Here is a 12,517-nt window from a genome sequence, read left to right as displayed (position 1 = left end):
ACTGCAGTGCAGGGTTAAAGTGAAGGAGCTGCAGAATGCCTACCGCAAAGCCCGCGAGGCAAACCGCTGCTCCGGTGCTGCCCCCACGACCTGCTGTTTCTACAAAGGGCTGGACGCGATTCTTGGGGGCGACCCCACCTCCACTCCGGGGACCACCACAGACACTTCAGAGCCCAGTGCAACAAGGCGGGAGGAGGAGGAGGAGCAGCAAAGCAGAAGCGAGGGTGCTGAGGTGGAGGAAGACGCCCCGGCATCCCTAGATGCATGCGGCCAGGAGCTGTTCTCAAGCCAGGAGGAAGGTAGCCAGTCATGGCGGCCGGTGCTTGGGGAAGGACAAACACCAGAGGAGATTCCCGGTAAGCGGCTCTTATTTTGGGAAGGAAGTTATTTGATGCGGGCTCTTGGGGCGAGGAGGGTTAGGGCTGCATGCATGACTAGATGCGGAATAGGGCGTTGATGTGCTCTCTCACATCACGGTAATCGGCCTCAGTGATCTCTTCAGAGGTCTCAGACAGAACTTGGGCAATGCACTTGCGTAGGTTTCTCAGGAGAGCCACTGTGGTCCTTGGCCCAGTAAGGCTAACTGGTCCAGCCACTGTGCCGTGCGGGGCGCGGGGACCATTGCTGCACACAGGCAAGCTGCATATGGGCCAGGGCGGAAGCCGCATTGCAGTAGAAGACCCTCCCTTGCTTCCCAGGTCACCTTTAGCAGCGAGATATCGTCCAGGACGAACTCCTGTGGAAAATGTGGGGACAGGTTCAGTACAGGGCCCCCTGCCGCTGTGGCTCTCCCCAAGGCACAGAAACCCAGAGGACAGTACAGCCGTGAAACAATCAGTCATTCTTGACCCTGTGCTTACTCCCCATTTTGGGACTCCCGTGGGTTATGTGCGCTAGCTTTGGGATGGGCAAATTATGCTATTATGTAGACTGTGCTTGGCCTTATGTATGGGGGAATCATTGCTCTGTCTGGTGTGAACAATGCTGCCTCTGTTAAGTGTTGCGTTTTTCCTTCACAGATGCAACCTTGAGATCTCAGCCGTCTGTGTTATCACCGGCCGAAAGACTCCAAAGAATCAGAAAGAGGCCATGTAGAAGCAAGAAAGACGTTGCATGAAGTAATGCAGCATTTCAAGCAATGAAAATCGAAAAGTGTAGGAGTGGTGGGACAGTGAAAGGCGGATCTGCCAGGAGAATGAGGGGAGCCGGCACAAAAGCATGGTGCTCCGGCAGCAAAGCACGGATCGGCTGATAAGCATAATGGAGCACCAAGTGGACTCTATCCAGGCGCTTGTAGCCATGCAGGCAGAGCACTACCATGCCTGCACCCCCAGAAGCTCTTGTCCCAAAACTCTTTCCCTTGTGCCCCCATGTCACCTCCAACCCACTTTCCCCAACAACTGGGTTCTTACGGCCACTAGCTGCCTCCAACACCTGTAGCTTCACCACCTAGCTCTGAAAACTACAATCCTTACCCACTGCACTCAGCCCCCGTCACCATGCAGTATAGCCATCCTGAAGTGCAGCACTCATTGCACAGCACTCCAGATAGGAAGGCTGAGAATGATAACAGCACATATGCAAATCTATTATTGTACTGTTCTCCACCCCATTCCCTTGCCCTTTCTGTTTCCCAAGCAGTTGTGTTTCTTTTCAATAAATGAATTTTCTTTTCAATAAATGGATTTTTTGACTTTGAAATCATTCTTTATTATTGCATAAAGTAAAAGATACCTTAGCCCAGGAAAGAAACAGGCACTGCAAGTCAGCAAAGCAAACACAGATTCCTACTAACATTGGAACCACTGCACTTCACTCCCCTGCAGGGCACCAAACATTACTGGTGGCTTTCAGCCTCAATTGCTCCCTCAAGGCATCCCTAATCCTGCAGCCCCGCGCTGGGCCCCTCTAATAGCCCTGCTCTCTGGCTGTTCAAATTCAGCCTCCAGGTGTTGAACCTCCGAGTTCCATGCCTGAGTGAATTGTTCACCTTTCCCTTCACAAATGTTATGAAGGGTACAGCACGTGGATATTAACACGGGGATGCTGTCATCGGCCAGGTCCAGCTTCCCATACAGAGAGCGCCAATGGCCCTTTAAACTGCCAAAAGCACACGCCGCAGTCATTCTGCACTGGCTAAGCCTGTTGTTGAACCGCTCCTTGCTGCTGTCAAGGCTCCCTGTGTAGGGTTTCATGAGCCAGAGCATTAAAGGGTAAGTGGGGTCTCCAAGGATCACAATGGGCATTTCAACTTCCCCTATGGTGATCTTCTGATCTGGGAAAAAAGTCCCAACTTGCAGCTTCCTGAACAGACTAGTGTTCCGAAAGATGCGTGCGTCATGAATCTTTCCCAGCCAGCTTGCGTTAATGTCAATGAAACGCCCACTGTGATCCACAAGCGCCTGGAAAACCATAGAGAAATACTCGTTCTGATTAACGTACTCAGAGGCTAGATGGGCTGGTGCCAGAATTGGAATAAGTGTGCCATCTATCGCCCCTCCGAAGCTACGGAAACCCATTTGTGCAAAGCCATCCACAATGTCACGCACGTTACGCAGAGTCATGGTTCTTCTGAGCAGGATGCAATTAATAGCCCTGCAAAATTGCATCAACATGATTCCAACAGTCGACTGTTCCACTCCAAACTGGTTAGCGACTGATTGGTAGCAGTCTGGAGTTGCCAGCTTCCAGATTGCAATAGCCACACACTTCTCCACCCTCAGGGCAGCTCTCAATCTCATGTCCTTGCGCCGCAGAGTGGGGTTGAGCTCCTCACACAGTCCCATGAAAGTGGCTTTTCTCATCAGAAAGTTCTGCAGCCACTGCTCGTCATCCCAGACTTGCATGACGATGTGATCCCACCACTCAGTGCTTGTTCACCGAGCAAAAGCAGCTTTCCACAGTGGTGAGCATGTCCGTGAATGCCACAAGCGAACTAGTGTCATATGCATTACTTGAGTCAATATCATCGTCGGAGCCCTCACTGTCACTTTGGATAATAAGGAATAACTCGACTGCCAAACGTGATGTGCTGACGAGACTCCTCAGCATACCCCTCAGCAGTTTGGGCTCCATTCCCGCAGACCGAAAGGGACGACAGAGCGCGCGGTACAAAAACCGTTGAAAGATGGCGCCAAATGTGGACGGAAGCACAGGGATTGCTGGGATGCGAAGCGATGCATCACGGGGCGTTGGGACAGAATGCCCTGCCCTCTTCCCACAAGCCACAGCGCCAGAATGGGAAGAGGTGCTCTGTGGGATAGCTGCCCATAATGCACCGCTCCCAATGCCGCTGCAAGTGCTGCAAATGTGGCCATGCCAGTGCGCTTGCAGCTGTCAGTGTGGACAGACTGCAGCGCTTTCCTACTGCGTTCTCTGAAGGCGGGTTTAACTCTAAGCACTCTACATCTGCAAGTGTAGCCATACCCTAATTCACACCTCTGAGTGACGTAAATTGTACTGACAGAAGCTGTAGTGTAGGCAGAGCCTAAAGCACATTCCATGCTGGAGCCTTATCAGGAGGAAATCACGGCTGTTAGGAAGGACTAGGGCTGGTTGGAAAATAAATATTTTCCGTGATAAATTCAGAAAGAATTTCTCCCTTCTCCACTTTTTATTTTGTTTGTTTTGGGGGTTTTTTTGGTGAGAGCAAAATTAAAATGTGGTCTTTTGGATCCACTCCATCACTCCCCAGGATTTTTATAGCTCTTACTCCTGGGGGAATTCTGTGCCAAAAAATCCAAACTTTTGCAAATTTCTTCATATTTTATTTGTCAAAATAATGCAATATAATCATACCAGTTTCACTATTTTGGTGATTTATTTAAACTACAATACAGAAAAAAAATCACAATAACTGTTCAGCATTTCCTAAACACATGAAAGTGAAGTTACAAATACTTTGTAAGCAAGACCCTGCATTCCAGTTATAATCCTGGATTTCATTTAATTACATTACTTTTGTTTTGGGGTTTGGTGTTCTGTAAAGTAGACTGTCACTTTAGATTTCTCAGACTTTCACACATGAAAGTAATTGTTGTCCTACATTTTGTTTAAATGGATAAGTAAATAAATCCTGAGCTGTAATCTAACCCCGTTGTGCCTCTCTGGCACAGGAGAAAAAGCAAGAAAGCACATCGGGCACGTCTACACTGGCAAACTTACAGCACCAGCAGTTAGAGTGCCGCTCAAAGAACGTTGTGTGTTCACCCTGAAAGCTGCCTGCACAATAGCTTGTTCACACTTGCAGCACTTGCAGCGGTATTCAGAGTGGTGCACTGGGCAGCTATCCCACAGAGCACCTCTTCCTCTTCTGCCGCTAAGACTTGTGAGAAGGCGGAGATGGTCATGAGGTATCCTGGGTCCTGTCCCAATGCCCCATGATGCATTGTTTCGCATCCCAGAAATCCCTGAGCTTCCATCCACATTTGGCGCTGTCTCTCAACAGTCTCTGTACTGTGCGCCCTGCCTCCTCGGGCTGCAGGAACGGATCCCGAGCTGCTGACCAGGATACTGCTTGCTCCGACCAATATGTCACGAGTGGCCGTGGAGTTATTCCTTAAACTACAAAAGGCTTGTCTACGCTTCCAAGTTTTGTCATCAAAAGCTGGTGATAGAGTATAGTGTACACACGGCAAGGTCACTTTTTTGGGAAAAAACCCCTAGTTTTGGCAGCAAAAAAATTCCACCCCTGCGAGAGACTTTTGTCTTTTCCCCTCCCTTTATTGTCGACAAACAGCCAGTGTAAACACCACAGTTTGTCCCCCGATTTTATTGGCCTCCAGAAAGTATCCCACAATTCCCCTGCTGCCGCTCTGGTCAGCCAATCCACCCCTCTCCCTTGCAAGTCCCAGGACTTTTAAATCTCATTTCCTGTTTGTTGGCTTCCCAGAGGAGCTTCCCAGGTGAGCATGGCTGGCTATTACCCCAAACTTCCTACCATTTGGACCACTGCTGAGTTGTTGGATTTGATCACTATATGGGGAGAGGAGTCTGTTCAGTCGCAGCTGCGAGTGACCCGTAGGAAACAGGACACATATGGGCAAATTTCTCGAGGCTTGTGTGAAAAGGGTTATGATCAGGACACGCAGCAGTGCAGAGCGAAGATAAAGGAGCTGAGGCAGGCCTACCCTAAGGCGAGGGAGGCGAACCATCACTCCGGTGATACACCTAAAACTTGCCGCTTCTATAAGGAGCTGAATGCTATCCTCGGTGGTAACCCCTCCATTGCCGATAGCCCCATGGATACTTCACAGGCTGCTGAAAGAGGTGGGAACCTGGAGGCTGAAATTGTGGATGAAGAAGTCAAGCTAGAAGAGGCTGTGGTGCTCCCAGCGGGGTCGTCCAATAGGGCATGGAGCCAGGAACTTTTCTCAACTCCAGAAGTGCTCAATGGGGAGCAGGAAGCAGAAGAGACTCCAGGTAAGTAGCTGAGACTTGTGTAGGGACTTGAAAAATGGGAGGCAGGTAGTGTGTAGCTAATCTGCATGGCCAAGCAGGGTGTCGATGGACATCGAGACCTGCAGGGAATCCTCCAGAGGCACTGGAAAGTTTCCAAGAGGTTAATCCTCTGCCATAGATTCCAAGGGATTGCAGCCTTGTTAGGTCCCCCACTGTAGGAAATCGTACCATGCCATTTAGCAATCACTGGAGCTGGGACTCAAGTGTCACATATATGAGCTGCATATAGACTGGGGTGAAAACCAGAAGCATTCTGAAACTGAGCCCTAGTTTCCCTAAAAAGAAAAGGAGTACTTGTGGCACCTTAGAGACTAACAAATTTATTTGAGCATAAGCTTTCGTGAGCTACAGCTCACTTCAGCGGATGCATTTGGTGGAAAAAACAGAGGGGAGATTTATATACACACACAGAGAACATGAAACAATGGATTTATCATACACACTGTAAGGAGAGTGATCACTTAAGATGAGCTATTACCAGCAGCAGGGGGGGGAAAGGAGGAAAACCTTTCATGGTGACAAGCAAAGTAGGCTAATTCCAACAGTTAACAAGAATATCTGAGGAACAGTGGGAGGTGGGGTGGGGTGGGAAATAACAAGGGGAAATAGTTTTACTTTGTGTAATGACTCATCCATTCCCAGTCTCTATTCAAGCCTAAGTTAATTGTATCCAGTTTGCAAATTAATTCCATTTCAGCTGGCTCTCGTTGGAGTCTGTTTTTGAAGCTTTTTTGTCGAAGGATAGCCACTCTTAGGTCTGTAATCGAGTGACCAGAGAGATTGAAGTGTTCTCCAAAAAGCTTCAAAAACAGACTCCAACGAGAGGCATCTGATGAAGTGAGCTGTAACTCACGAAAGCTTATGCTCTAATAAATTTGTTAGTCTCTAAGGTGCCACGAGTACTCCTTTTCTTTTTGCCATTGTTTCATGTTCTCTGTGTGTGTATATAAATCTCCCCTCTGTTTTTTCCACCAAATGCATCCGATGAAGTGAGCTGTAGCTCACGAAAGCTTATGCTCTAATAAATTTGTTAGTCTCTAAGGTGCCACAAGTACTCCTTTTCTTTTTGCGAATACAGACTAACACGGCTGCTACTCTGAAACCTGGTTTCCCTAGTCATCCTCATCAGTGAGATGTTGGCCATCTGTGAAAAATTGTGGGATAATTTTATGAATTCCCTGCAACGCTCTCCTGCAAGCCAAGACCTTTTTGTCCATATGCACAACCGCCTTCCCCCCACTCCTGAAACTCACCATGATTGGGGTGCTCACAGAGCTGTGTGCCTGCCTAGAGTCTCAGAGAGACAGTGATTTCTACGAGCAAAATGCCCTTTTTACTAAAATGTTTCAATTGTTTGCTGGAATGTAACAATCCCTCTTCTGTTCAGCACTGACCTTGAAGAACACATCACGCACCCCGGCTGCGACAGATAAGAAAAAACCCTAGGTGCAGCAAAGCGGAGATGTTCTGCGAGGCGCTGCAGCGCGATGAGAGACAGACCAGGGCACGGAAAGTGCTGCGAAGCTGAAAGGCAGGACAGAACAAAGAGTGCGGCTTTTTATAGGCAAGCGACAGAGCGGATGATACAAGTGGTGGAGGATCAGACAGGGATGCTCAAGCCCTTGATCCAGCTGCAGACTGAGCAGATCCGTGGTCAGCCTCCACGGCAGCACGTGCAGATGCACCCCCCTCAGTGCCCACTCCTTTTCACTCCACAGCCCTCCTGGGTTTCCCCATCGCTCCACCCCCTCTCACAGCTTGCATAGTGATAGCTGGAGCTACACACAGTTGTGAGGTTTAACCCTTTTTTACAATAAATAATGGCTAAGGTATTTAATGGTACAGCGTTTTTAGTCTGTGTTCTACAAAAGTGTATAGCAATCAATTCACTCTCGGATACAGGCTCCGAAAGCATTGTGTTGCATGGATCTTGGGCCCCAAAATTGTACATAGATGCAACAAGGAAGCAACTCCAAAGCAGACGTGTTACTGCCCCACATTGTCAAAGTGGTTCCTCAGAGTCTCTCTGATGTTAATAGCAGCCCCCGGGGCTCCTCTGACAGCCCTTGCATCTGGCTGTTCAAACTGTGCAGCTAAGTGCTCTGCCTCAGTGCTCCACACCTGAACAAACATTTCACCCTTAGATTCACACAGATTATGCAAAGTGCAGCATGCGGCTATGACCATGGGAATATTATCCTCGGTAAGGTCTAGCCTGCCATTGAGACACCTCCAGCGAGCTTTCAAATAGCCAAAGGCACATTTGACTACCATGCGGCACCTGCTCAGCCTGTTGTTAAAAAGCTCCTTGCCGCTGTCCAGGTGCCCTGTGTACGGTTTCATGAGCCAGGGCTGTAAGGGGTAAGCTGGGTCTCCCAGGGTTACTATGGGCATTTCTACATCCGCCACTGTGAACTTGTGGTCTGGAAAGAAAGTCCCCACCTGCAGCTTTCTGTACAGGCCACTGTTTCTGAAGATGCGTGTGTCATGCACCTTTCCAGACCAGCCTACACTGATGTCTGTGAAATGCCCCCGGTGATCCACAAGTTCCTGCAACACCATGGAGAAGTATCCCTTCCTATTGATGTATGCAGAGGCGAGGTGGTCTGACGCTAAAATTGGAATGTGTGTGCCATCAATCGCTCCACCACAGTTAGGGAAACCCACCTCTGCAAAGCCAGCCACTATTTCATGTGCATTTCCCAGAGTCACGGTCCTACGCAGCAGGATGCGATTTATTGCCCTGCACACTTGGAATAATACAGCCCAACATTGGACTTCCCCCCTCTAAATTGATTTGCGACTGACCGGTAGCAGTCGGGATTCGCCAGCTTCCACACTGCGATTGCAACACGCTTCTCAAGAGTCAAGAGTAACAAGAAGGGTTTCTTCAGGTATGTTGGCAACAAGAAGAAAGCCAAGGAAAGTGTGGGCCCCTTACTGAATGAGGGAGGCAAGCTAGTGACAGAGGATGTGGAAAAAGCTAATGTACTCAATGCTTTTTTTGCCTCTGTTTTCACTAACAAGGTCAGCTCCCAGACTGCTGTGCTGGGCATCACAAAATGGGGAAGAGATGGCCAGCCCTCTGTAGAGATAGAGGTGGTTAGGGACTATTTAGAAAAGCTGGACGTGCACAAGTCCATGGGGCCGGACGAATTGCATCCGAGAGTGCTGAGGGAATTGGCGGCTGTGATTGCAGAGCCCTTGGCCATTATCTTTGAAAACTCGTGGCGAACGGGGGAAGTCCCGGATGACTGGAAAAAGGCTAATGTAGTGCCCATCTTTAAAAAAGGGAAGAAGGAGGATCCTGGGAACTACAGGCCGGTCAGCCTCACCTCAGTCCCTGGAAAAATCATGGAGCAGGTCCTCAAAGAATCAATCCTGAAGCACTTAGAGGAGAGGAAAGTGATCAGGAACAGTCAGCATGGATTCACCAAGGGAAGGTCATGCCTGATTAATCTAATCGCCTTTTATGATGAGATTACTGGTTCTGTGGATGAAGGGAAAGCAGTGGATGTATTGTTTCTTGACTTTAGCAAAGCTTTTGACACGGTCTCCCACAGCATTCTTGTCAGCAAGTTAAGGAAGTATGGGCTGGATGAATGCACTATAAGGTGGGTAGAAAGCTGGCTAGATTGTCGGGCTCAACGGGTAGTGATCAATGGCTCCATGTCTAGTTGGCAGCCGGTGTCAAGTGGAGTGCCCCAGGGGTCGGTCCTGGGGCCCGTTTTGTTCAATATCTTCATAAATGATCTGGAGGATGGTGTGGATTGCACTCTCAGCAAATTTGCGGATGATACTAAACTGGGAGGAGTGGTAGATACGCTGGAGGGGAGGGATAGGATACAGAAGGACCTAGACAAATTGGAAGATTGGGCCAAAAGAAATCTAATGAGGTTCAATAAGGATAAGTGCAGGGTCCTGCACTTAGGATGGAAGAATCCAATGCACCGCTACAGACTAGGGACCTAATGGCTCGGCAGCAGTTCTGCGGAAAAGGACCTGGGGTGACAGTGGACGAGAAGCTGGATATGAGTCAGCAGTGTGCCCTTGTTGCCAAGAAGGCCAATGGCATTTTGGGATGTATAAGTAGGGGCATAGTGAGCAGATCGAGGGACGTGATCGTTCCCCTCTATTCGACACTGGTGAGGCCTCATCTGGAGTACTGTGTCCAGTTTTGGGCCCCACACTACAAGAAGGATGTGGATAAATTGGAAAGAGTACAGCGAAGGGCAACAAAAATGATTAGGGGTCTAGAGCACATGACTTATGAGGAGAGGCTGAGGGAGCTGGGATTGTTTAGTCTGCAGAAGAGAAGAATGAGGGGGGATTTGATAGCTGCTTTCAACTACCTGAAAGGGGGTTTCAAAGAGGATGGCTCTAGACTGTTCTCAATGGTAGCAGATGACAGAACGAGGAGTAATGGTCTCAAGTTGCAATGGGGGAGGTTTAGATTGGATATTAGGAAAAACTTTTTCACTAAGAGGGTGGTGAAACACTGGAATGCGTTACCTAGGGAGGTGGTAGAATCTCCTTCCTTAGAGGTTTTTAAGGTCAGGCTTGACAAAGCCCTGGCTAGGATGATTTAACTGGGACTTGGTCCTGCTTTGAGCAGGGGGTTGGACTAGATGACCTTCTGGGGTCCCTTCCAACCCTGATATTCTATGATTCTATGATTCTCTACCGGAAGGGCAGCTCTCAATCTGATGTCCTTGCACTGCATGTCAGGGCCAGCTCAGCACATAGCTCCATGAAGGTTGCTTTAAGCATCCTAAAGTTCTGTACCCACTAGTTGTCATCCCACACCCGCATGACAATGCGATCCCACCAATCAGTGCTTGTTTCCCTAGCCCAAAAGTGACGCGCTACCGTATACAGCTGCTCTGTGAATGCACAAAGCACTGATAAATTGCTGCCGTCCATATCACACTCGGGTGCCTGCAATTCATCCTCTGCTAACTTTGCAAGTAACTCTGCGAGTAACTGTGCTGCCATGTGCGATGTCCTCACGACAGCTAACAGCGCATAGGAGAGAAGTGAGGGATACATCCTCTCTCACTGCAGATGCTGGCGCACATTACAAAAGAAGGACAGTTGGAAAAACGGCGCGAAAGGAAGCCAGAAACCTCTGGAGAGGTGGGACACAAAACAGTGCATGATGGTACATTTTGCACATCCCAGGATGTGCCGCTCTCCATTTCTGCATTCCACAACACCTAGCGACAGATGGTGTCGCCAGGCACTGTGGAATACATACCCACAGTCCATTGCTCTTGCAGTAGACAGAGGTGCCCCGAACGTGGACATGATCTGTCAACAGAGGGAGCAAATGTAGACACGCTTTGGCGACTTAGTTTTTGTTAATTTTTCCCTGTCAACATTAGTTTCATCGACAAAGCTTGCCAGTGTAGACAAGTCTAAAGACAAGAGGAGTGTGACATTGATCTCGTCAAGTGTACTAGCTACGACATGAGATTGCTTGTGGCATTCATAGAGGTGCTGACCGCAGTGGAACGCGGCTTTTGGGCTCGGGAAACAAGCACTGAGTGGTGGTGCATCATGATGCACGTCTGGGATGAGGAGCAGTGGCTGCAGAACTTTCGGATGAGGAAAGCCACATTCGTGGGACTGTGTGATGAGCTCGCTCCAGCCCTGCGGTGCAAGGACAAGAGAATGAGACCTGCCCTGTCGTTGGAGAAGCGCATGGCCATTGCACTGTGGAAGCTGGCTACTCCAGACTGCTACTGATTGGTCGCTAACCAGTTCAGAGTGGGAAAGTCGAGCGTTGGACTTGTGTTGATGGAAGTGTGCAGGGACATTAATCACATCCTGCTCCAAAAGACCATGATTCTGGGCAACCTGGGTGACATTGTGGATGGCTTTGAACAAATGGGTTTCCCTAACTGTGGAGGGGTGATAGATGGCACGCATATTCCAATTCTGGCACCAGATCACCTAGCCACTGAGTACATTAATTGCAAGGGGTATTTCTCAATGGTTCTCCAGGCGCTTGTGGATCACCGGCGGTGTTTCATGGACATTAAGGCAGGCTGGTCTGGAAAGACGCATGACGTATGCATCTTTTGGAACACTGGCATGTTCAGGAAGCTGCAAGCAGGGACTTTCTTCCTGGATCAGAAGATCACTGTAGGGGAAGTCGAAATGCCCACTGTGATCCTGGGAGACCCTGCCTGCCCCTTAATGCCGTGGCTTATGAAGCCATACACGGGGCAACTTGACAGCAACAGGGAGAAGAGGGGTGAGGAGAAGGGAAATCCAGGAAACTGAAATGGTCAAAATTCAATTTTTAAAAAAAATTGTTTAATTTTGATGAACATTTTAGAAAAACAGAAACATTTCCAATACAAATGTTGCTCTGATTGGAAAAGCCATGCTTGGCATTAAGGCCTCTGCCTGTATGCAAAAAATGGTCCCTGCCCTGGGCAGACAAGACAGACCAACCATGGGAAGGCAAACATAGGTCTGGAGAAGGGAAGGGATGTTCCCAGTAGCACACACCTCTGGCCGCTGCCTCTCGCCCTGCTGCTGTTTTAGCTGAATTTGACAAAAGTCTTGGCTGACTCTGCCTTTTGGCAGGTTCCTGTTCCCCCCCACCCCCCCATTAAGGGCTGTGGCTCACTTTAGGCCTAGCCTTTTGCTGGCATAGCCGTGTTGGTCAGGGCTGTGAGAATGATGATGATTTTGCCAATGTAGCTCTGCCAGCAAAAGCCTTAGTGCAGCCATAGCTCTGCCACAAAAAAGTCCTTTTGCTGGTACAGCTTAGCCCCGTTGCCCGAATGAAATGAGCTGCGCTGGCAACAAGACTTTTATGCCCTGTAAGCAGCCTCTGCAGGAGCGGGCTTTGACAGCTATGCCGCCTAGCCGGCGAGCCCGGCCCAGCTTTCCAGCGGGACAAGGCCGGAATTTCTCTGACTCTGTCCCGGGAACAATTTGTCCCCATTTAGCCCAGACGTTGCGCTTCTCTTTGGCATTGAGAAGGGTATTTACAGCGGGCCCAGGGGCAGGGGGAAACAGCAGAGAACTTGGCAGCGCAAAG

This window comes from Dermochelys coriacea, chromosome 16, assembly GCF_009764565.3.
Source record: "Dermochelys coriacea isolate rDerCor1 chromosome 16, rDerCor1.pri.v4, whole genome shotgun sequence".
NCBI classification, from domain to species: Eukaryota; Metazoa; Chordata; order Testudines; family Dermochelyidae; genus Dermochelys; species Dermochelys coriacea.
The sequence above is the reverse complement of the archived record's forward strand: the minus strand, read 5'-3'. Positions refer to the sequence as shown.